Genomic DNA, 26,807 nt, shown 5'->3' on the forward strand with positions numbered 1-26,807 from the left:
CCGGAGATTTCAACCATGTGAATCTCAAGACGGTGCTCCCTAAATTCCATCAGTATTTGGACTTTGCCATGAGAGGGGAGAACACGCTTGATCTTGTTTACACAAACATCCCAGGCGCATACCAGGCGAAGCCCCGCTACTCAGACCACTAATTCCAGCATACAGACTGCTCGTCAGATGCACAAAACCGCTCCAGAAGCAGGAGAAAGCCATCTCTGCTCTTCAGGAATGTTTTGAGTGTACTGACTGGCACATGTTCAGGGAGGCTGCAACATATGGCGACTCTATCAACTTAGAGGAAAACACAGCATCAGTGACCAGCTACATCAGCACATGCATTGATGATGTCACCTTCTCCAAGACCATCATCACACGCTTAAACCAGAAGCTGTGGATGAATGCTGTTCACTCTGCTGACTCACAACTGTGCAGCAATGCACAGCTCGAACCACATCATCAAGTTCGCTAATGACACAACCGTGGTGGGTCTCATCAGCAAGAATGACGAGTCAGCATACAGAGGGGAGGTGCAGCGGCTAACGGACTGGTGTAGATCCAAAAACCTGTCTCTGAATGTGGACAAAACAAAAGAGATGGTTGTTGACTTTAGGAGAGCACAGAGTGACCGCGCTCCACTGAACATCAACGGCTCCTCTTTGGAGATCGTCAAGAGCACCAAATTCCTTGGTGTTCACCTGGGGGAGAACCTCACCTGGTCCCTCAACACCAGCTCTATTACCAAGAAAGCTCAGCAGCGTCTCTACTTTCTTCGAAGGCTGAGTAAAGCACATCTCCCACCCCGTTTCGGACCGCAAAGCCCTGCAGAGGATAGTGAGGACAGCTGAGAAGATCATCGGGGTCTCTTGAAAATCAATAGTCCGGAGAAGAAAAGGTGAACGCTACCATGAGTCCTATGTCATGCCAACAGTGAAGCATCCTGAGACCATCCATGTGTGGGATTGCTTTTCATCCAAGGGAGTGGGCTCTCTCAAAATTCTGCCCAAAATCATTGCCATGAATAAAGAATGGAATCAAAACATCCTGCAAGAGCAACTTCTCTCAATGATCAAGGATCAATTTGGTGATGATCCGGGCATTTTCCAGCATGATGTAGCACCATGTCATAAGGCAAGAGTGATAATTAAGTGGTTTGGAGCTCATTACATTTACATTTTGGATCCATGGCCAGGCAACTCCCCAGATCTTAATATTATAGAGAACCTGTGGTCAATTCTCAAAAGGTGAGTGGACAAGCAGAAGCCCACAAATTGTGAACAACTCCAAGCACTAATAAGTCAAAAATGGACTTGAGAAAAGGCCAATGAAAAATTGGAGAACAGAATTTGCATGTCCCTCTCCCGGACATACGGGTACCAAGGAGGGCGCAATACGGCTGTTCATTCAGGATTTGCACTGAGGAGCAGAGAATAAGTTTCGACCATTACAGTGGTTGGTACAGTGTTGTGGCAAGAGGGACACAACATCTCATTCCCTCCATCAGGGAACGGGGGTTCAAACCTAGATGCTCCCCTTCTGTCACTCACTCGAGGTTGTGTCAACGTAGCGAAACTAGGGTCCCCGTTTGTCGCTCACTTCGACATTAAGTCCTTAGGGAAGCATGACCTGATCATCAGGTACCTTAGAGGTGCCCGGAGGTTGAATCCTCCCAGGCCATGCGTAACACGGTTCAGTGTCGTGACTTTAATGGATAGGGATCCTACCACGCCCTTCAGAGAGCAGGTAGTGAACCTGCAAGCACTACCCGGGGAGGAGGCAAACCCAGCCCCTTCGTTGCTGTGTCAGGTACGTGCTTTGCATACCTACTTGGACCGCACGCAGAGCTTTAGATGCTCTGATCACCGAAAAGGGAATGCTGTCTCCAAAAAGAGGCTCCCCCATTGGCTGGTGGTCGCCATTTCATTGGCCTTTCGCACCCAGGCCATGCCCCCCCCTTGCGGGTCCGAGCACACTCAACAAGGAGTGTTGCGTCCTCATGGGCACTGGCTAGAGGCATCCCCCTGGCAGACATATGCAGAGCAGCAGGTTGGGCAACACCTAATCTCGTGTTTTCTCAGGTCCGAGCCGGTAGAACTCGGTAACATGCTGACAGATTGACCGGGTGAATCGCTTGCACCTTGCACCCTTTCCCTCGGCTGAGGTAATACCGTGCGCTTTTTCTCCCAGGAGAACCCACTCACTCGGCTCCCTGGATGACTCCTCCCTAGCCCTGTGGGTCCGCAATTCGGTGGAGAAATTTTCTATTCCAATCCACTGTGGGTACTCAAATCTACCCTGTACTGGAATAGGTGCTCCACAGGTCAGGGCTCATACGTGGACTTTCCCCCTGTGTGTATGTTCCACGGTAAGGTCTCTTTATGAGTGGACCCGTGTCTCCCTTGGGCAGTTCCCACTGACCCCCGGTCGCCGTGTCTGTAGCAACTCCTCCCTCCGAAGAGGCGGGATCTACCATCATGCGATTTCCCACATCTGACCTAAAAGCCCATGTGGTGTATTTCACCACTTTTACCTCCCCCTCTCTGGGCGGGTGTGGTCTCCACAAGGTCTTTTCCCCCTAAAAGAATAGGAAACTGGGTAAGACCCCCTTCACACGATGCGTGTAAGGGCCCCAGCCTTTTTTTGCTCTATGCGAGAACCATACAGAGAAAGAGGCCTGGCTAGGCTCGGCTTGTTCCCCTGTAAATATAAGGGTTCCGACGACTTTATGGGGCATTGGGGAAAGGTACGTGCAGTTTGATCAGCTGGTCGTTTTGGCACGTCAAGTTCCTGCCTGCTCCTGTGTCAGCAGTACACGTACACGGCTCAGCGCATGGCATGATTTAAATTGGACCCTTAGTGTTGCTTCTTCGACACAATGTCGAAGTGAGCGACAGACGGGGAACATCTAGGTTATGTATGTAACCTCCATTCCTGATGATCCCTGATGTTGGGTCCTCTCGGCCACGTCGCTGAGCCGAGCCACTGTTGTGGCTGGACCATTTCCGGCTCCTCTGAAAAATCCTTAATGAAACCGATGCATTTTCCCGCCTTTATACCATATGTCTGGGGGCGGGACATGCAAATTCTGTCCGCCAACTTCTCATTGGCCTTTTTTCATAGATCAGAGGTATATTCGGCGCTCAAGAGAGACCCCTAGTGTTGCTTCTTTGACACAACGTCTCATTCCCTCCATCAGGGAACGAAGGTTACATACGTAACCTAGACGATCCCTATCCATTAAAGTCACGACACTGAACCGTGTTACGCATGGCCTGGGAGGATTCAACCTATGGGCACCTCTAAGGTACCTGATGATCAGGTCGTGCTTCCATAAGGACTTACCATCCACTGCATCATGGTGAGCCGATATGGCAGCTACATACACCTTCAAGGTGGAGGGAGACAGCCGCCCCTCCATCCTTTCCTGCAGGAATGAGAGCACTGACCTGACTGCGCACCTCTATGGGTCTTCTGATCGTGAAGAGCAGTTTGTGAACAGATGCCACTTTAGGGCATAAAATTGCCTGGAAGAGGGAGCTCTGGTTTAATTGTGTCTGCGATGTCTGGTGGTAGACTACTTAGATCTTAGATGTGGAGGTTTCAGAGGACTGGATGAAGGACCTTCCTCAGGGGATTTCGCCAGGGAGGTACTGTCACAAGGAGCGTGAGATCAGTGCACCAAGTCTGAGTGGGCCAACAAAGGGCTACAAGAGTAACTTTTTCCTCGCCCTCCCTGGCCTTGCACAGGGCTTGTGCAAGTAGGCTGCGTACTTGCGCAGCCCCAGGCGCCAGCTGTGTGCCAGCATATCTGTCCCGAGAGGAGCCTCCAACAAGGAGTATCAGAGTGGGCAGCGGGAGGACTCCCGAGAGGCGAACAGGTCTACCTGTGCTTCGCCCCATTGATTCTAATCCAGCTGGACCACCTGGGAGTGGAGTCTCCACTCTCCACTGAGCATGGCCTGTCATGACAGCATGTCCGCTGTCGTAATGAGGCTGCCCGGGATGTGAGTGGCATGCAGCGACCTTAGCCCCTGCTGACTCCAGAGGAGGAGATGACGGACGAGTTGCGACATGCGACGAGAGTGAAAGTCGCCTTGGCGTGTTATATATGCTACAGTTGCAGAGACGTCTGTGCGGATCAAGACGTTCTTGCCCAGAAAAGATGGGGGAAATCTCTGCAGGGCAAGAAGTACAGTCAGAATCTCTAGGCAGTTGATGTGCCAGCCAAGCCGCGGACCTGCCCAGGAGCCTGGGCAGCTGCTGTAGGGGGACTCCTCTCCGCAGAGAACAGATGTCTGTCCAGGGGCTGAATAGCTGACGGCAGAGAAGGTTGATGGTCACATGGTAGGTGCTGTGGCACCATGCTCATCTTGGGACTCGAGTCTGAAGCCAGTGCTGAAGCGGTCTCATATGCGTCAACCTGAGTGGCGCAGCTGCACTGAGGATGCCATATACCCCAGGAACCTCTGGAACTGCCACAATGGAACCACTGTGCCTTGTCTGAACAAACTTAGGCATTTCAGAACTGTCTGCGTGCGCTCACTTGTAAGGCGCGCTGTCATTGAGACTGAGCCGAACTCCATACCGAGAGAAGAGATGCTCTGAACCGGGAAGAGCTTGATCTATTCCTAGCTGACCTGAAGCCCTAGGCGGCTGAGGTGCTTGAGCACCTGGTCCCTGTGGGCAAACATTGACTCTCCAGAGTGAGCTAGAATCAGCCAGTCATCAAGATAATTGAGTATGCGGATGCCCACTTCCCTTAGCAGGGCAAGGGCTGCCTCTACGACCTTCGTGAAGGTCGTAGAGCCGAAGGGGAAGACCTGTTACTAGTACGTCGGGCCATCGGACGCGAGCCTTAGGGTGGGTCTGTGTTGAGGCAAAATTGAGATGTGAAAGTACGCGTCCTTCAGGTCTACCGCTGCGAACCAATTTCGATGCTAGATGCACGTTAGTATATGTTTCTGCTTGAGTGTCTTGAACGGTAGTCTGTGTAAGGCCCGGTTCAGAAATCGCAGGTCCAAGATTGGCCCCAACCCACCAGGCTGTAAAAACCCTTCTTCATCTTGGCCGGAGAGACTTATCCTTGTATAAAAGTGTTGCGATTTCCGCTCGCAAGTTGTTGGCTTTCTCTTGGTGGGGCTTTGCAGCGGAGATGAGCAGGTTATGTTATGTCGGGAAGCAAAGGGCATGTAAGCTTTTTCACTCACTAAACATGTTAGGAATCCAGATTTTTTTATTTTAAGTATTTTGTAATTAGTTCCAGAAGTGTTAAACTTTGTGTCAGTAAGCTGTAACCTTTTACTGGCAGTTAATATGGAAATTTTTCCCAACAAAACTGATGTAGTGAGAAAGCTCTGAGTGTCAGCTACTGTTACGTGTAGTTTTTACCAGTATTTAATGAAAATTAGGTATTATTTCATTGCTTTGTAAAAACGTTGCAATTCTGCTATGCTGGGTCTCTGAGGGTTAATTGTCACATAAGAGAGGCGCTATCCGTGATACAGTGCTGCATTGTGACCATATAGTGCTGTTCATCATTGTAACTTCATTAATTTATTTATTTTTTCAAAAAACATTTGACCTAATTAATTGCGTAGACTAGTTACAATAATTTTGTGCAGAATGAGCTTTTTCTTTTACATAATCTGCTTCCATATTCAGGTGTGCATTTGTAATATTTTGTGTTATATATAAGCTTGCAGGATTAGTGAATACAGCAGAAGCAGAGGCTAAATATGTACAAATTGTGTCGTTGTGATCTAATGTGCTGAGTAATGTCATTTTTCCCACCATGTCCGATATTAAAATCAGTGCGACACACTTTGCAAAAGGCGTGGCCATTGTCGATATGGCTTCGAGATGTGAAATTAAATTCTTCCATCCAGCTGTTGTTATATTTACATGCATATTTAGTTTTTTTCACCGGAGCACAACCTAAGTCTTCTCCTCCCATCTACCAGTGATACTCGATTCAACTTCACGTCTAATTTCTGTGCATATATCAACAGCGCAACTGGGTTGTAGATTGCCAGGTTGAGGTCACAATAAGGTTGAAATTTGTATGATGTGTCGATTGTGTGAGTAGGAGGAGTTTTATACAAGATCTGGCAACTGGACAACCTTGGAATAATATATTGATGTGATTATTCATATAACGAGGTTTAGGCCATACAAATTACAGGAGTTTCCCGGGAGAAATAACAAAACAGAAAGGGGTGTGAAATGTGTGTGAAATACGGGAGACTCCTGGGAAAAATGGGAGTGTTGATAGGTATGGCTATGATGCTTTTGGAAACGGGCCACAAAACTAATATGAATTGTAAAATAAATTATATTATCTACTTAGGCTTACGATGCTTTTGGGAAATGAGGCCCATACTGATTACACTGTGAACTTGGCAAAAGTAGGTCTAAAGTTCTGCTGCTGAAATCGGTCTGTGCTTCCTGAAATTCAAACCACTTCCCCCAGTGGCCAAAGCTGTAAGTGTTGTTGAACTATGATTTCTTGGTAGTGCTGAGGTTTGTGAGTACTATGGCTCAATTTATAATTAGAAAGGAAGGGTATTTGTGCTGAAAAGAATGTTAAATGACTAAGAACTATATAATACTCATGATCCAGCACTATGCCAGACAATGTATTGTCTGGTTAAACTGGATTGCATTTGATTTGTAAGTAGAACACAGGTTTTTGTGTTGAAGTACTGTGGGCATCAATTGCATGGCTGTTTAAGGAATTATCCTCTTTATTTGTATGTACTGTTGTAGTAGTCTAGTGTTATTTATCATAATTTTTTATAGTAATAAAACACACTTAACAATGAATCATTGCATCAAAGGTAAAATAGCTACCTCCTCACTCCTGATTTTATAGTTTATTTCACAAATTATTAGAAGAACATTTCTCTCTGCTGCACTGAGCTTGCCAAAACAAAGCTGACAGTCAGCCAGGTTATGCCTGAATGCTTTCATTTACATGAAAGAATTCAAAACCCCACAGTTGCACAAGCTGCATAATTTCAAATCAGGGATTTTATACATAACAATTTTGGATTATAGGAGCTGTATATGATTAAATCCATCAATATTTTTCTTTATTCAATATGAAAGGCAAAATCAGATTCTGTATTTATTTTTTAAGATGACTTCTGGACTAAATGATAGTTACATATTCTTAAACCATGACAACATGCCCATATATTTTATCAATATTGAATTAAAGGTAAATGTAGCATTACAGACTAATGTTAGAATGCTGCAAGACTGTCTTCTTTTACATTGCGACAAGGGCACTGATAGGGCAACTAATCCATATACAGGCTAAGGACGGTGTTCAAGGAACATCTCCATGGCAACAGCATGGGAAAAAGGCTTGTACTTGCACTACGCAGAATCTTCTGATCCTCAACATGTTATGATTCAGCTTAATGCTATTAGATGCTTGTTTTAGCTTTTGAACTCTGCATAATATTCTTGTACACAAGGAAAATGTAATAGAGTTTATCTTCAGTGCACAGGGAAATTACTTTCAGATGTTACCATGATTGGATGAATTTGCTGTTTCTCTGCATTTATAGTCATAATTGTTGAAACATCTGCAACATTTGTGAGCCCAATGGGATTCACCCATATAGATGTCTACTACACACCTGACTTGTTGCCATCTTTTACCAAACATGCTTTCCTACTGTTGTACTTTTAGGTATGGAGGAGTAATCCAACATCCCGCAGTGGAATACTTTTTTTTGTATTGTTCGAATAACTATAGACATAATGAGGTTGTCATAGGTAGCTCTCATTGCTCAAATTAAAGCACAATGGACCAAACAAAAATCTCATTTTTAATTTGCATAAACCAATGCATAAAAACTTCCAAACAAACCTTTGACTCTCCTGATAATTAAACAAATGTTATTACCCATACTCAAACCTAACACTACACAAGACAACCTCTTGTTAACACAAATTGACTTCTAATTGGACATAGCTGCTGTTGTTTGACTAATAGAAATGCCAAATTAGTGGTCTCAGAAAACCTTAAGTTGTTAGCAGTGAAATATTTTCCTTTTTTTAACTGCCTTCAGTTCATTTTAGTAGGTAATTTTAGGGACAAACTAGCATGCTTGTTTGTCAGAACTCTAGGAATAGAGCTAGAAACTCCTACTTACAACATTTGAACATACACATACTAACACTGCAACATGAAGATAACTCAAATAGATACTTTACACTACATATTATCATAAATAAAAATGTTGTATATTTATGTATATATTATTATTAATATATTATTTAAACTACATTTATGCAGAGGTATATAGTAGCGAAGTACACATAATTTGTTACTGTACTTAAGTAGCCAATATTTGTTAAATATTTCAACTTTACTCGAGTATAGAAAAAAGCTGACACTGTTCGGGTATTTTTGATAAGAATAGAGATAAGATTTGTTCAAGTTTCCAGAAAACTGCTCATATTCACATTTGTTATATTTATGTTATCTGAAATGTTTATTTAATAACAAGACAGCAATAAGACCCCCCTTTTTTTGTGATTTTCTCCCCAATTTGGAATACCCAATTCCCAATGCGCTCTAAGTCCTCGTGGTGGCGTAATGACTTGCCTCAATCCAGGTGGCGGAGGACAAATCTCAGTTGCCTCCACGTCTGAGACCGTCAATCCACGCATCTTATCACATAGCTTGTTGAGTACATTGCCACGGAGACATAGCATGTGAAGAGGCTTCACGCTAGTCTCCATAGCATCCACGCACATCTCACCACGTTCCCCACCGAGAGTGAACCACATTATAGCAACCACGAGGAGGTTACCCCATGTGACTCTAGTCTCGCCAACTGGGCCAATTTGGTTGCTTAGGAGACCTGGCTGGAGTCACTCAACACACACTGGATTCAAACTCAAGACTCCAGGGGTGTTAGTAAGCATCTTTACTCGCTGAGCTACCCAGGCCCCAATAAGACCCTTTTAATCTTTTCTAAAATAATTCACTTTTCAGTGAGAAGTGTTTTAAGTTTTCATTCTTGTGTAAAATGAAAAAAGCTTATTGGATGTATCGGTTGAGGTCTATGTCTCATTTAGGCCTCAATGTACGTTTTGACATTTTCCCTTTCCTCTAAGCAATCACGAATTTCTAGCCATACTCTGAATGAATAGTTTTTTTCTTGAAAACTGTTGTACATTTTATTCTGTTATGATTTAGTTTTCTACTTAATTGTAAGTGGTGAAATTCTAAATGGAATTTCCATTTAAATGGAACATTTTTCAGGGTGCAAATAAAATAGCTTAAAATACATTTTGTTCATCTTGACTCAAGGAATCAGAGGAAACAAGAATTTAGATTCTCACCCTAATAGATAAAAGATATTAACAAAAATGCAAATTAGCTAATTATAGCACCACCTTGTGGACGATTTTCTCTAAATTTGGTATACAGACTAATTTTGGCAACCGTACTGTATATTTCGTAATGATCGGCCATTTGTAGCAAATTATTACCTGCTGAAATTTGACTGGCTGCTGGCATGTGACCCATATAGATTATGCGTGCAATATTTCGAGCAGTTCACAAAAGTAGGTTTTTCAGAAAATTCTAAATGCCGTCAAATGTTCTACATGGAACTAATATTGTCTCGACTTAAGGAATCAGAGGGGAAATTATTGTGATTCTAGCCCTTAAGATTGTGAAGATATGAGCCAAAAAGCAAAAGTACTTATTATAGTGCCACCTAGAGTCAGATGAGGGTGTGTATATGCGCAGAGTAGTGGGGGGTGTTTGGGACCTGCCAAGTTTGGTGTCTCTAGGACTTACAGTTTTTGCTGCCCATATAAGATTAAGATTCAACTTTATTGTCATTGTGCAGTGTACACGTACAGAGCCATTTAAATGCAGTTGTTTTCGCTTATCCCAACTAGCCGGGGTCAGCCATGAAATAGCACCCCTGTAGCAGATAGGGTCAAGTGCCTTGCTCAAGGGCACAACAGTGGTATCTTGGCAGTGCTGGGGCTTGAACCCCCAACCTTTCTGTCCACCACTTTTCCACAATTAAAAAAATGTCCCATGCTTTTAGGGCAGAAAATGAATAATAAAAAGAAAAAGAAAATCACTACAGATACAATAGGGTTCCAGCACCTTTGGTGCTTGGACCCTTAAAAAAGCTTGAATGAGTAAAATGAAATTAAATTATTTCATAAATTATGAAAATAAATAAAAATAATATAAAAATTATATAATAGCTGTAAGATAATGAGTAAGATAGTTGTGGAAATCTTTGAATCTAATACAAGTTATAACAGCAACAACAACAGTAGTAGTATTAGCATTAAGCCTAATTATTAATAATGTGACTTTTTTAAAAGTTTGTAAATCATTCACTGGAACTGAATTTATAGTAGGGGTGGAAGAAAGGGAGGGTGGACTTATACTCAATTTGAAAAAACTATGTTTCTAATATTTCATTTATGTTTAAAAATTATATAGCGATCTGATCTACAGTATCTACTTATCTGAGGTGACACAATTAAAAAAAAATTCTGGATTAAAATCTAAAGAGATCTACAAAAATCTACACTGTCAAAAGTGGTATAGTGCAATTGTTACTTTTAAGGGTCTATTTCTACCAGATCTAACTAAAATTAGTTTTGTTGGTGTAACCTAATGTGATCAGGCTGATTTCAGTGATGTTCAAGATGATTCAGTTAATGCTGATGTTACCACATGAAACATATTTTACATTAACATTTTTGTTTTTCAGTTTTCTTCTAATTCAACTCCGACCAGCGCGCATCCTTGTTCATCTGCGAACTCCACCCGAAATTGACCAAAATGATGCTGCTCAACATCTTCAGCCCCTTTGGTCCAATCTCTGTGCAGGTTTGCAGAGATGGGAAGACATTGGCTCCAGTTCTATTCTGTGCTCTGCACACCCTTCTCCTCCTTTGTAACTGTCATCAGTGCAAAAAGTAGGACGGTTATTTTTTTAAATGGGATAAAGAAAGAAACAAAATACTACAAAAAAACACATAGATTTTTCTAGGTTCAGGTGATGATGGAGAACTGGTTGAGCAAAGGTTTTGGATTTGTGGCCTTCACCTCATTTGAAGCTGCCACTATGGCTGTGGCAGCAATTAATGGCTTTGCCCCGCACAACCAGGAGAAGGCCCAAACTGGCAACAATGACCACAGTTATACCTCTTCCGCTCTGAGCCCCATCTAGCTTGATGTGCCATATGGACAGTTTGAGCCCACTGTTCCTCAGGTGAGATATGTTATAATAACAATTACAGTAGGAATTAAAAACACACACACACATGTTGGTCTACCTATCATTATGAGGACTTTCCATAGACATAATGACTTTTATACTGTACAAACTATAGATTCTATCCTCTAAACCTAACACAACCCCTAAACCTAACCCTCACAGAAAACCTTCTGCATTTTTACATTTTCAATAAAACACTGTTTAGTATGATTTTTAAGCGATTTGAATTATTGGGACACTAGAAATGTCCTCATAAATCACATTTATAGCATAATACCCTTGTAATTACTAATTTGTAACTTACAAAATTGTCCTCGTAAATCACAAAAACACGTACACACACACACACACACACACACACACACACACACACACACACACACACACACACACACACACACACCAGCAGTGAACAAGGGTAGTTGACATTAGACACTTTTCAAAAAGTTGACATTTCCTGCAGTGTGACGTGTAAAGTATTTTGCTATTTGCTAAGTATTTATGTTTTAAATTATGAAAAAGTCACAAAGCATCAGTCAATATAATATCCACCCATATTCACACATCCATATTGCATATGCACAATCCATTGTGAATACATGACTTTGTCCAATAATCATCATAACTGCAACCTCATTTTGCATATTTCAAAGGTTCCAAACTCAGTAAGTGTCTGTACTATTAACTAGGTGGCGTGGGTCCAACCAATCTCTGGAGGGGCTGCAGTGGGTGTCCTTCATCACGGTAAGTAGCCGATGTTTCTTTCTTTAACTTTCTTCGTATAAATGATGCTTCAACAGCAGCTAGACTAATAGACGAACAGGTAAGAGTCTCCACCCAGTAATCTGCAGCCATATGGTGGTACATACATATGGTGATAGATTAAAAACATTTAATTCACTGATATTGTATTTCATAAAGACAACCTATCAAAAACAACTTATGACTAAAGCCCAGTCCATTTCTTATTTCGCTCATCCTTGGAGGAAGAATATGAAAAACATGACCATGGGGTGACAGTCTTGGAGGAATGCCAGGGCATATTTTCAATTTGGCAGTTTGAACAATGCTACTCTGACCTACTCAACTTGCCACAAAAATGGCTGTTAAAACCAACTGAACTGACATTCTCTATCTGGTTGTTACAGCGAGTACAGTCAAAGAAATAATGATGCAGAAATAGAGGGGCAAAAATTAGGAAACAGGATAAAAGAGGAATGGTGGTAGATGCCAACATAAGAAATTAAAACAGACATAATTAGTGAGAAATGGGGCATTTAGAGAGCTTTTCTGTTTTGACAGCAAAGTTGCAGATGAGGGTGAAAGAAAGGACAAGTGCTTAATGCCATTAAGACTGGATAGAGGGGAAACATTGCTTCTTTTATATTACATAATCACTAGCCCAGTTGCCCTGGAGCTCCCTCACATTTAGTGGCATGCAGGAGGGCACAAACTGTTGGTAGGAAAAGAGTGGAATCAGCTTTAGAGGGTGTTTGAAGGAGATCTCAGTAACTCGTTGTGGAGGTGAGGGTGTGGTCAAGCGCCTGTCTGGGGAGAAATAAAAGGGGTAAGGACATCAACTTGAGATGAATTGTGACTAAGTACCATCTCTATGTTCACAGTGAGAGTCAGGGGAGATAAAAGACAGCCAGTCCACAGAGAAAGGAGAGACAGACAGACCAGAGTCTTCATGTCTGTTCCCTGAGAGAGTCTTGTGTTGTGTGAAGCTGAAAATTAACTGTTTATTAACTGTTATTTGAGTGATGCTGAAAAGCCGTCTTGTGTTTTGAATGAAGCTGTACAGCGATTGCTGGTTATTTGTTAATAAAACAGACTCATGTGAACTGTGGAAACCGGTTCCTGCTTCCTCCTTTATCTGCCCAACCCGGACCTTTGTTACACTGGTGCCAAAATCCGAGACAGGGAGGAAGGTATGCTGCTATGCAGTTGTATTCACCACAGGAGGTAGTGTTCTGATCCCTCGCCAGCATCCACCAAGTGCTACACCAGGCCCTCATGGATCTGTGGGCGGAGCAGCAACTGTGCTTCAAGGCACTCCTTCGAGGCCAAGTAGAGGACAAACGGGCAGAGCTTGGTCCTCCAGGGGGGAAGCAGTGAACCCCAATGTGATGCTGGCGAAGATTGGGGTGCAAGATGTACCAGAGGACTTTCTGGACCTCTTCGAGTGCATGGATCAAGCTCTGGAATGCCTGCGGACACAATGGGCAGTCCAAGTCCTACTACAGCTGACCGGAGAGGCCCAACAATTCCTGGTTGACAACTTCCTGATGTACCCTGAGCTGAAGAAAGCCATCCTGCGGCGGGTTGGCCACAGTCCCGAAGAGCATCGCCGGCGGTTCCAAACCCTGATGCAAGGCAAAGTTGGCCACCCATTTGCTTTCGTTCAACAGCTCCACGACGCCTGCCAGCAGTGGGTGCTGGCTGCGGAGCTCAGCGATGTAGGGGGTGTCATTGATCTTGTGGTACTGGAACAATTCATCTCCAAACTACCGAAAGGAAATGCGGAGTGGGTCCAGTGCCACCGAACGGCATCACTAGATGAAGCAGTGCAGTACACGTAGTTGTAGTCCTTTATTGTCACATAGTAAACCAGTGAAATTGGCCATCGACCTGTCCATACAAACATACATATGACAAGGGGGTAGACAGGACAGGAAGACAGGGAATTAGAAAGAAATACAGCATGACATGAGGAGAGGAGAGGAGAAAAAAAGGCAGCCCCCAGACTATGCTCCTTAAGAAGTACAGTGTGGGAACAGGAAAAAAACACCTCAGCAACATTAGCACATAATCAGTACACTCTACAACATGAACAAGACTTGCAACAGGGGAGGGGATTGGGGGGTGGAGGTGGCCCAGCACAGGCAAGCAGCAATGTTCGGCGCTGGTCACAGACCCGCCTGTCAGACTGGGGGTACAAAGCAGCGAAGGCGAGGGATAGGTATCGGGCGGATGATTGCATATCTGTATATATGTGTAAGAGTTCATGTGTGTGTAGGCCTGAGAGTCGCTATGCCAGCATCTAATCTAGGTGCCTCAGTCCGCAGGGTTGTCATATCGATACACAGCAAGTTGCCATGGAGACAACCTTGATCAGGTCCCAGACATAGTCAACAATCACCAGGTGTCTGGGGAGTCGGGGAAGGAACACGAGAGTGGCTCACTGCAGTGCTCTTCCGGGGGAGTTGTTGTTCCAACAGCGGCCTTGGCCAAGGCCAGTGCTGGTTGAGGGCAGCCAAAACAGATAAGATTGGGATTGTTTGGTCTTAAGGAGCGTAGCCGCATTCTAATTTACACGGCTATTCTCCTGGTCCATTTTGGTCTCTGAAACGATCCATTTGCCTTTGCAAAGCTGTTAGCTTCTCCATGATGTTATCCGTATTTTGGTTCATGAACTGTGCCTGGTGATGGAGGTGGGGACGGTGATCCGGGTCCCCAACACTTCACAGGCCGCCTCCGATTGAGACGGGATGTACCAAATACATGTGAGTATTGGGGGGGTACATACCAAACCTTGGTGGATTCAGTTTGTAACCAAACCACCATTCATCAATGCTTGGTTCAAAATGGGGCATCCTGCAATGATCTCCACTATTCTATTTTGGGGTTAAAAGCATAACATTGAAAATGTGGTTAGTTCTCCTTAACCATCTATTAATTTTGGGTATTAATTGGCTGGCTTTTCCTGAATTGTTAAAGGGGTTGTGTGTGGATGGGCCCTGTAATTCAGTGGTATGGTCTGGGTTGTGCAAGCCACTGACATGGGAGGCAGAGCCAGGGCCGTCTACGTCAGCTCCACATCAGGATGACTTAAGGGAGAGGGAAGCCTTGGCTTCCCCATCCCTTAGGGAATTGCCGCTGGGGATTTCCCTCTGGAGCAGATGTGAGTAGGGCTGGACTGGTAATCTGGCATACCAGACATATTCCCTGTCGACCGACGCACTTCGGGGCCGACCGGGGGAAGATTGGCCATCGGGAGAACTGAGGGGTCCAGTGAGTCGGCCGTGAAACGGGCAGAATGGGCCGCAATAAGCTTAAATGAGCCGCAGTGTTATGCAGAATGGACCACAAAACGGAGCCGCGATATGCAGAAAAGGACAGCGAACACTCCAAAAGCACATCTGCACCCTCTTCCACTGATCGAGGTTCCCTTTGACAGAGTTGGCATGGACCTCGTTGGGCCATTAGAATGGTCAGCATGCGGGTATCGCTTTGTGTTGGTTCTGTTGGACTATGCAACATGATACCCGGAAGCAGTGCCTCTTCACACATCTCAGCATGTAGTGTTGCAGAGGCACTCTTCAGAATTCCGAAAGGAATGCTCACTGACAAGGCACTTCTTTCATGTCATGTTCACTTCGCAAGCTGTACAGGGCTCGAGTAGTGCCTCATATTTACGAACTGCTTGATCGGTTGGGCTCAGCTCGCTTTTATTCGACACAGGATTTGAAAAAGGGATATTGGCAGATCCCCTTAAATCCGATGTCCCGTGAGCCTTCTCCACACTGTTTGGATTACACCAATTTGTGACCCTTCCATTCGGTTTGTTTGGGGCCCTGGCTACGTTTCAGCATCTTGTGGACCGAGACTTCAGACCCCACGATGTATATGCCATATTTTCAGTAATGATTGGCAACTCGACGAACGAGGCACACAGCAAACCCGAAGAAGTGCCAACTGGACAGGTGAATGGAATGTATCTGGGGTTCCACTTGGGTCACGGGCAGGTGTGACCCCAAATAGATAAAACCATAATGATCACGACCTGCCTGAACTCAATACCAAAAAGGAGGTGAGAACATTTCTGGGGCTGACTGACTACTATTGAAGGTTTGTGCCTAATTTTTCCAACATCACCATAAAAAATCTCACTAAAAAGGGAGCCCCAGACCCAGTCCAGTGGATGGAGTCGTGCTAGCAAGCTTTCACAAAGGTAAAAGCTGCACTTTGTGGTGGGCAACTTCTGCATTCCCCTGCTTAGAAATGTAAAAGAACATAAGGGAAAAGTGTAATACTGACATTGATAAAAGGCAATGTCCCAAACCTACCTTGAAAAACAAAAAAATTACTCAAGGATCCCATTGATCCATTACTGATCTGCCACAGTCTTTCTTTTTATATATATATATATAAACATCTAAATATTTTTATCATCAATTTTACATGATCACTTTCTGGCTTCATGAATACTTAGAGACACTCCCACTCTGCATATGTATATTCAGATGAGTGCGTGGTACTATCAGAATATTTAAGATATTTGACAAGCCCTTCTATGTTGCTTGGTGTTGCAGTCTCCATGACGATGCTGCTGCTCAGAGACCTAATTAAGGAGATGGGCGGAGAGGCAGAAAGACCCCATGTAGAGATCTTCACTGAGTGGAGTTGTTCCAGAAGCATGAAGACTAACATGGTACTCAAAGTAATAGAAAAAACAAGAACAGGATCAAAGCAAAATTGAAAGGCAGGATCTTTATTAGCCTGATTGTTGATACAGGGTCAAAAACAAGGTCTGTTGTGCTCTTGACACTCTCTTGATTCTATTAGGTTTTTTTTTTCTCATACTCTGTCTGTTTCTCTGTCTCTCTGTCTGTTTTGTGACTTTATTACACAAAAAAAATAAAGTTTCTCTCAACCAATTTTGTTTTTCATGATATTAATAATGATGGATCTCACAGTTAAAATTTCACCCAATAATGAAAATTCACCCTAATACTGTTCCAAACAAGTACAGCTTCAGTCACTATTCACTTGGACATTTTTTTCCATTAAACAATTCTTTCTTTTCACTCACTAAACAATATACTGTATATGTTTACAACAATCTCTATTACACTATACATTCTATATAGTAATTAGGTGTTGTTACCACTTCTTCTCCTTTTTTGTTCTCTTCCTTAGTATACATCTCTGTATTGCAACGTTTTTCATCAATCCTATAACCCTCTCTGGCAAACTATGGCTTCCGCCATTTTCTTCTTTTTCCCACCCTTCGCAACCCAGCTTTAAGGTGGAAGATGGTTTCCATGACAACACCAATACTCTCACAGATAGCTAAGGATTATTATTTTTGCATTTTTAAACATAAGCAGTCTCTGTCTGCTACAACATATGTTTTCCACCTAAGCTACCTCTTTACAGACACCAGTGTAGATAGAGGGGTTTTTGCATCTGATTTCTCTCTCTCTCTCTCTCTCTCTCTCTCTCTCTCTCTCTTTCTCTTAAATGTATATTGATAGATAGAACAAAATAACATAATCCTGTGATTTTATTCAATCTGTTTGTAATTCTACTATGAAAACATGAGCACGTCATACTGTATCTCAAAATATTGGAGTGAATTAGTGTGTAATTTTATAAACATGCATAATTTGGCTTGGCTATAGAGATGCTCTTCCATACCCCACTGAACATGAGCCATTTTATAAGACACGGTTACCTGACTACAACACTCACCCTGGGAGGCTTGACAAAATGTAAGCAGATGAGAGGAAGAAAAGTGATGAAGGGAGACTTAAAGATACGTTAAAAAGCCATATCTTCAAAATCCAAACGCAATTAATGTGTTGAATGAACACTCATAAACACTAAGGCTGTAAACAAACCACAAATAAATATGTCTGAAGCTGAAAAACCCTAATGTAAAGGGATATTTCACCCAAAAATGTCATTTACATACCCTTATGCCATCTAAGACAGGGTTTCTCAACCTTTTGCCTACTGTGACCCACTTTTTTTTCGTATGCCAGTCATACGACCCACTAAGGCTGGAAATAATTCAATAACTGAAATGCCTCTTAGATATATAGGCTACTACTCCGTAGGCCTATGTTTATTATAATTAATTTCACAAAAACACAGAAAAATTTTCAATAGACTATGAGGCAAACTGATTTTTTTTACTCACGTTAATGTGACACTTGAGACTGCCGCTCTGAAATAATCATATCCAGACGCGGTGGAATTTGGGAAATTGCGACTCGTAGTGTCGCACACAAACTAGCTGTTGTCAGTCTATTCCTGCTTTTTGTTTTCGTTGCAGTCACTGTTGAAAATCCTGACTCGCAAAGATAGGTAGTGCTAAATGGCAAGAGAAACTTCATTGCACGTTCTGCAAGTTCAGGATATTCGTGTCTGGTTTGAATCCAGAATGAGCTCAGGTCTGTTTTGCGAAAAGTAAGCTGCAGGCTGCCGTCAGATGCAAGTTCCACTAACTGTGTTTGCAAATTAATGGGGAGTACAACATCCACATCACTTGGATCTACTGAAAAAGGATCGCGAATCCACGCATTCCCAACTCTTCGGTCGTTGGGGAAATAATCAGAGAATTTCTGTGTTAATCTGGTCAGGTATAATTTAATAATAAGGTCTGACATAGCAGGTAGGGCTAGTGTGTGTAACATTATGTAAATAGAGTAGGACCTTGTCCAATAAGAGCCTTTCGCGGCAATAATAAATTATTTTGATAGGATAGTTGAAATACAGCATTAGAAGCCACGGCAATAATGAAGTAAGACATTCGAAAATCAGATTCGTTGGAGGACTGGCTATGTTTACATGCACAACTTTTGTTTCAATCTGTGCGCGTTTATATGATTAGGTGTTAAGGCTTTTTAGTCCGATTGAGCCGCCAATGCATTTACTAACGGATTATTTTGTTGCACTTGCACGTATTGCAATGAGCCTATTGTGAAGCCCACTGATTGGCTGTGCTAGTGAACACTGAAGCCTTGCGACCCCCTACAGAATTATCAACGACCCACTTGTGGGTCGTGACCCACCGGTTGAGAAACCCTGATCGAAGATAAGTATGACTTTCTTTATTCTGCAGAACACAAACAAAGATTTTTAGAAGAATATCTCAGCTCTGTAGGTCCATACAATGCAAGTGAATTGTGATCAGGCCTCTGAAGCTCCAAAAAGGAGATAGAGTCAGTATAAACATAATCCATCAGACTTCAGTGGTTTAATCAATGTCTTATGAAGAAATCCAGTTGGTTCTGGTTGAGAACAGACCAAAACCCTTTTCACTGTTGGCTCCATCTTGACCGCAGTCTCCTTGGCGATCATGATTTCAAGCTCGATAACACTTCCTAAAGATATCTCTTTAACTTATCCCATGACTTACATTGTGTATTCGGCAACAGGAGGTCAAAAGTTGTACCGCTAAAATTGGTCTGAGATTACTGAGATTAAAGCCACTGCACCCAGTGGCCGAAGCTGGAAGTGTTGTTGAGGTGAAATGTCCACATGGTGGCACCATAAAGCAAGTTGCATTTTGAGTTTAGTACAGTTAACATCAGAAATGCATATTTTATTAAACCTACTCCCTAACTCAAACCCCAACCCTAAACCTAACCATCAGTGAAGTAAAAATGTATTTTAGAGCGAAAATGCTACTTCTGAATCATCCACCGTTGTTTATGTTAACGCAATTAAATCCTGTTTCCCATGGGACTAGAACCCGTGTCTCGGAGGTTGTCTACGCAATGCAGAAGTCAGAAGTATTGAACATGTTTGAATTAATGGAAAATTGTCTGATTGGGGATGGCGCTTGCCAGTAATTTGGCAGAATGAGGTCAATTTCAGGTTAAATGAACACATGGATCATGTTGATTTATTGTTTGATCATGTTGCAAAAAAGGAGAAAGAGAAACTATAACAAGTACAGTAAATGTCATTTTTCACATATGAAAAAGAACAGCCGTGAAGTTCAGTAATGTAACCAAACGTGTGCTATATAGGGCCTCTCATCCTTTTAGGGTTGTAATGGCAAAACCTTTTAGTATGTCTTATGTGAACCCAGCAGCACTCTCTTTTGACTTTTGTTATTGATTTCATACTAGACCCCCCCCCCCCCCATCCATGGTACCAGATCTCTGCTTCTTCACATCCAAAAAACCTGTTACCGTGGTAACCACACACAGTGCCATAGTATTTTCCACCTTTCGATGAGGCAGCATGGAATGATAGCCACATTGCCGAGATGCATTTTTCAGAAAGCGTCTATGCAGCTCATTGAGTGGGGGCATTGACCGAGAGAGAGAGAAAGAGAGAGGAACAAAGAATAACAAAATGAGGGTGAGGAAGTTTGAAAATGTGAGTTGATGTCAAAAGGGGTCTTAATGATCCATTAATTTCTTCTGCTAACTTAACTATTGATGCTGGAAATTCAGCAGAATGAACTTAGCAAAGAATGAAAAAAGGATTTTAATATACAGTAATAGATAATAAGAATCAGACCTTGTTGGATAACTGGTTGATATTAAGTGTCAGTCCATATCACATTATGTTGGACTTATTCATGCATTTAAGTGTTAAAATGTGTGTGTGTGTGTGTGTGTGTGTGTGTGTGTGTGTGTGTGTGTGTGTGTGTGTGTGTGTGTGTGTGTGTGTGTGTGTGTGTGTGTGTGTGTTTCAAGCACAAATGCCAGTGGCACCAATAGGAAACACATCCTTGCTTTAGATGGAAGCATGAACATAAGATGTCAGAAGGTGAAGGAAAATGTTGCACTTTTCAGACTTGACATACTGTGTCACTTCCAAGAAGAGACATCTTTCTCTATATTTTATAGTGTAAATGTGTTTTGCTACGCGCATTGGCTAGACTTTTTCACACATTTGAGTATTGAAGCAACTGCAGGAAATTTACTCATCACTAGATAGCTACAGTATGTAGGAGGGCAAGAAAGAAGGGACATATTTTCTCATAAAAATAGAGATATAGAGATGCAAGAGGCAATAAAGAAAAGGTAGAAACGGTAGAGAATGGTGTCAAATAGGGGTGCATAGAGCTTTGCCAGCCTGACTGTCTTTTCAACTGTTCATATGATTGATGACACATTTAAATTTGGCTTCATTCTCTTTGCTCCATTTTTATATATTGACATCTTTTTTTATGTTATCCCCATTAGTATTTGTTATTTTATTTGTTCCTGAATAATAAAAAAAAGAAAATCTGGTTATTTAAATATGTAGCTGTCTACATGTTACATTTATGTGATGAACTGACATGGACAATAAGGGGATGTTTCTTTGGATATTACTTTGCACAGAAATGGCTGGTAAGTGATTGTATCACATTAAAATCATGTTAACATGCACATTATTTACTACTTGTGGCTATACTTTTAAAAAAGTAACTATTTTAACATTTATGGTTTGGCCCCATTAACGTTAATAGTAAGTGCATTACTGTAACTCAGATTTTGTTTTTTAAAAGAAAAGGAGGGATGAGTCGAAATAAATTTTAGTTTGAATCAACGTTTTGTCACAAATGCTGAAAATTGAACTTAACTTTGAAACCGGGATATTTACTTTATGAACTTTAACATCACTAAATCAAGCTGATTACATTATGCTACACAAACAATCGGGTAGAAGTACACTGTAAATGTTGTTGTTTCATCTTATAAAAGTAAGTGCTCATTCTGCCTTCATATTTTAAGTTGCCAACTTGAGAGAGATTTTTTTTTTTAGTAAACTTTACTTTCTTAGTTCAATCGACATTCTAATCCATTTCAAACTGAATAGAGCAGCAGTTTGTTTACTTACATTGTTATTAAATTGTATTGTTAACCATAGAAGTAGTTACATTTATGCATTTGGAAGATGCTTTTATCCAAAGCAACTTACAGTGCATTTATTACAGGGACAATCCCCCCTGAGCAACATGGATTTAAGTGCCTTGCTCAAGACCACAATGGTGGTGGCTGTGGGGATTGAACCGGCAACCTTCTGCTTACCAGTTCTGTGCTTTAACCCACAATGCCACCACGTAGTTCCACACAGATTTTATTTTAGTTAATTAATTTGTAAAGATTTAAAATCTGCATTTAAATGTATTAGATTTAAGACATTTCCAGAATGACTTATAGTAGCCTACTTATGTATTTAGAAACTATTTTGAAGTTTGTTTGGACTAGGCTAAAGCAAGAAATATTGGACAGTTACTTGGACTTGGACAGTAGCTGTAGACTATTTTGCACTCCCCACACAATTTTGAAATTGTACGGGCATTTGATTAACCACGGGCTTTCTTCCAACGCTCTATGGGTGACGTAACAAGATCGATGAAATTATGCTAGGTTTCATCGGCTGCTGTCCAAGGTCCTGAGGCGTTTTCTGGAGTAGCTCTACTCCAGCGCAGCTGGCTCCGGATTTGGGTCAAGCATGAGCTGAATGGTGAAATCCTTTAACTCGCTGATCAGTGTGCAAAAAAGAAAAGGATAATGCACTAACCACAAAGCAAGTGTTTCAAGACAATTAAGACTCTCTTCGACATTCTGCACTCTCAATGTAAGCAATTTAGCTGTACATCTGTGGGGAACGTTTCACATGTACATGGACTGGACTCAAAATGAGAGAGAGAGCGGGAGTTGGGGATATTTTAAGGGGTTCATCTAAATGCGCAGCGCATATCAGTGAGCATTGTGAGTCTGCGCGGATAACCGGTAGCGGAGTGTTACAACACAATACTAAAGAGAATAGCGAGTAACCTCCAGACTACAGATACGGCATTTATAAACGCGCGTTTTGTGTTTTGTTTGCTTTTTTGTATCGGTGAAACGGGCTTCTTAGAATTTAAATACATTTGCTGCGTTAATTTACGTTGTTAAATAGCCTTACGTCCAGTAGTTAAAACCCTGGCTTTTATATGTGAGGTAACTGTCACCTCATTTATCGTGGAACAGAGAGAGAGAGAGAGAGAGAGAGAGAGAGAGAGAGAGCCCACATCTTTGCTGAACTCACCAAGTTTTTCGGGGCGTCTTGAGGGAATGTTTCTGCATCAGCGCGCGCAGCAGCCGTTAGAACGTCTGTGACTGACAGCGCGAGACAGTCTGCATTCTGCACCGTGTTGACACGTCCTTTCGCGAGACATCCTGCCTGCGGGGACAGTAAGATTCAAGCTTCATTGTATACAACTGCACATTCTTTGAGTGACCATCCAGTGTAAGATTCTTTTTCGAAACGCCTTTTTTTTCTGTTCAAACAACCGTATGTGTAACCTTTAATGAATTTGAATTAATCAGTAGCTCTCGTAGACCCATGGACATAATGTACTGACGGCTTATTGATCGAACCAATTATGGCATTGGCGGTCGAAATATTAGGCTATTTAATAGCAAGAGGTGTTATGGGGTGTTTGTTACTCTTTTGCGTTTATGTTCGTCGGCAGTTCAAGTAGCCAACTTGGAATAATGCGGTTTACACAAATTATTTTATTGAACAATTGCCGTTAAGTGTGCAAAATGCAATAAATAGTAAAAACAAATGTATTGAAAAATAAAAAGAGGGACAAATACAAAATCAGCGTGCAACATCGTCTAATTTTAAGAAATGATCACTGGCATGGAGGTGGTATGGCTACACTATATGTTATTAAGGAGCTATAAAGCATGAATAACTCAGCTTAAAGTGTTGTGATTTTAAATGCGCTCGTTAACGTAGCCTACATATCAACATTACAGTTGCTGCTTTTTTTCCACTGTACTGTATTTCTATTTCATATATACAATTATTATTGTTTATATGTTCATTAATAAACAATGACTGTAAATACTTTATGATAAATACATAGAATGATACCTGATTAAAATCGCACACCACACCCAAGTGTGATTATTATGCCACAAAATGTCAGCATCGAATTATAGAGGAAAATATAAGGCATATATTCATATTTAATGCGTTTCACGTATTGCACATATTGCAAACAGGCTACTTAAAGTACAGCATTTGGTTTATACATTGTGTTCAATATGTTGAATATAGCCTATTTATTTTTCTTCTTCCTTTTTTTTATTATTATTATTATTATTTCATCTGCAAGTCACCTTTCAGATATAAACACCACCTCTGAATCAACATTTCTCACCAGTGCTTTTGAAAAGAAAAACAAGAATGACCTCGCAAAGTCCTGATTACATTTAGAATTTATATTTTTATAGTTCTTGAGCTACATTTGAAATGCACTCAGCAAAACACACCTTTGATTTGATTTGATTGCAATGTGAAAGGAGATTAGTCTCTCTTCCTTCCTCTCCCTGTTTGTGTTGGAGTGTATAAAATATCCTCTGCAGTGCCTTTGTACTCTTACGTCGGAATTCATTTCCATTCTTGTTGCTTTTTAAAATGGACCCCTCAAATTAACATGAGCTAATAAACTGTTTAGAATTTCTGATTCAGTTTAATTCTATAGGCCTATGCTAGTGCACCATTAAATACCACATTTGTTTTCACCTGCCACATGGAATTCTGTTCCAACCACTCTCACCTCTAATTACTGCATATTAGAGTAAAATATAAAAAAGGGTTTATATGTGTGTTTGACATTGAGATTAAAATCCAGATTCACACCTCTCATAAAGAGGCAGGACGCAAGAACAACAGGCCTTTCTGAGTCCATTTGGCATTTAAGACAAATTGCAGTTTTAATCGATTATGGCATCAATGTTAGACACCATCAATTATTGGTCTATACTTTCTGCATATTTTCTACATGTCTCATATAGGCCTGTATCTTTATGCATGTGAGATGATCCGAGAATAACTGCTCGAGTTGTTTGCACGTTCGTCATCACTGTTAATTTGTTGCAAGACAGTTAAATTCATTGTAATGGAGGGCTTAAATGCAGCTAAAAAAAAAGATGCATGTACATTTTGATCTACCAAATATTTCAAAATGCATGGGTTGTGGCAATGGGAATAAATGCACCCTGCAAAATAAAGTGGATACATAGATCTTATACATGGCAATGTATGTCAAACACATATGTTTTAGTATGGGTTTAACTCAATGTCACATATATGTACTTACATGTTACTTACATTTCAATACAACAAAAAATGCCCTTTTTATAGATGCATTTTATGTAATTTTCCAAAATAATAGTGGAATGTTAATATGCACACATATGCACAAATATTTGAACTATACTTTAATATGTATGTTAATTTATGGCCAAATATCAGATTTCTCTATGGAATACTGACTCTCTAATTCAATGTGTATGTATTGTAGGGTGTGACTCCCATATACTGTACAACCACACACACTAACAGATAAGGGCATACGCATACTCAAACATGCATACACACATTTTGTTTGTTCTCTTTGCTTTGTGACAGCCCAACTCATAAATTCTACATTCACATTTTGTTGTTCTACTGTTGACAACGTATTTAAATTATTTTTGCTTGTATCAAACACACACACACATACACACCAAATTGCTGCTTTAATAATAACAAATCACTCTAGCCACCTTGGGGCTCACGGTACAGTAATTGAAGTCACCCCATGCATTCCCTTGTGATTTATAATAAGAAAGAGAGAAGGAAATAAAGAGAGGAGAGAGAAGAGGTTCTCCAACTTTCCTAACTCCTTATTTACACATGTATATTCATTCAGTGATAAAAGACAGAAATTTGTCTACATGATATACTAATTGTAACTCACCTCGTTCTTCTTCAAACAAAAATTGACCATCTAAATATAGATGTGCAGATTATAATTGTGATTTAGTTCATGATTGGTCAGCCTGGTGTGGTATTAACACTCTAATGAGATTTATGAAGTATATTCAGTGTAAAATGAGGGCAGAGATCCATCTTATGACTTATGAGACAGATTTGATCCATCCTCAAGGATAAAAATTGAATTATCCACTGCATATCACTTTGCATGCTTTGAGCGGATTTTTCTTTTCTCTCACTAAGACATTTTCTTCTATATTTCTATATTGAAAATTAAAGTTTTGACAAATTACTTTGTATCACAGAATAGTGATGTCCACTCCACTAGTGGAGCAGGGCAGATCTAAATTTATAACAGCAACATTTGAAACTTGCAACAATTTGAGATCTTTAGGTTGTGGGAGCCTGTGATAGATTTTAGTGTGGGAGTAAAAACCAGGGTTGTCAGTTAGTCGGACTGACATGTCTTATTACCTCTGCAAAGTAATTTGGAGAGTGGTAAGAACTCAATACTTGAGTAAGAGTAAGAAAGTATCCAATTAAAAGAATACTCAAGTATAGAGTAACTAGTTACTTTAGCATATAACGTAGTGGTTTGCTCTCCTATATTCCAGTACATGATACCCATTTAACATGCATTACAGAATGATTATTATTAATAACAATAATAAATCTATTATTAATATTATTGTTAATAATGGAAATTGTCATCATTCACCACCATGCTTTTCCAAAACTTCACGGTTACTGTTGTAACCTCCGTTCCCTGATGGAGGGAACGAGACATTGTGTCGAATATAGGGACACAAGGGGTCCTTCTTGATTGCCTTGAGTACCTCTGAACTTGAGAAAAGGCCAATGATAATTTGGCAGACATAATTTGCATGTCCCTCCCCCGGACATACGGGTATAAAGCGGGCGTGCGTCTGTCAGTCAGGTTTTTGCACTGAGGAGCCGAGAATAAGATATCGTGGCAAAGGGGACAGAACATCTCGTTCCCTCCATCAGGGAACGGAGGTTACAACAGTAACC

At 41.3% G+C, this 26,807-nt stretch overlaps 1 protein-coding gene across 1 annotated transcript in view; it reads left to right on the top strand.

Moving 5' to 3' along the window:
* Positions 1-22,774: 22,774 nt before the first annotated feature.
* LOC127646873 (pituitary adenylate cyclase-activating polypeptide type I receptor-like) overlaps positions 22,775-26,807 on the top strand; it is a 39,047-nt gene continuing 35,014 nt past the window's right edge. The window contains exon 1 of the mRNA XM_052130808.1: positions 22,775-23,194. The gene's annotated coding sequence lies outside the window, so the exon portion shown is untranslated. The remainder of the gene's footprint in view (positions 23,195-26,807) is intronic.

This window comes from Xyrauchen texanus, chromosome 7 (genome assembly GCF_025860055.1).
Source record: "Xyrauchen texanus isolate HMW12.3.18 chromosome 7, RBS_HiC_50CHRs, whole genome shotgun sequence".
Classification (NCBI taxonomy): domain Eukaryota; kingdom Metazoa; phylum Chordata; class Actinopteri; order Cypriniformes; family Catostomidae; genus Xyrauchen; species Xyrauchen texanus.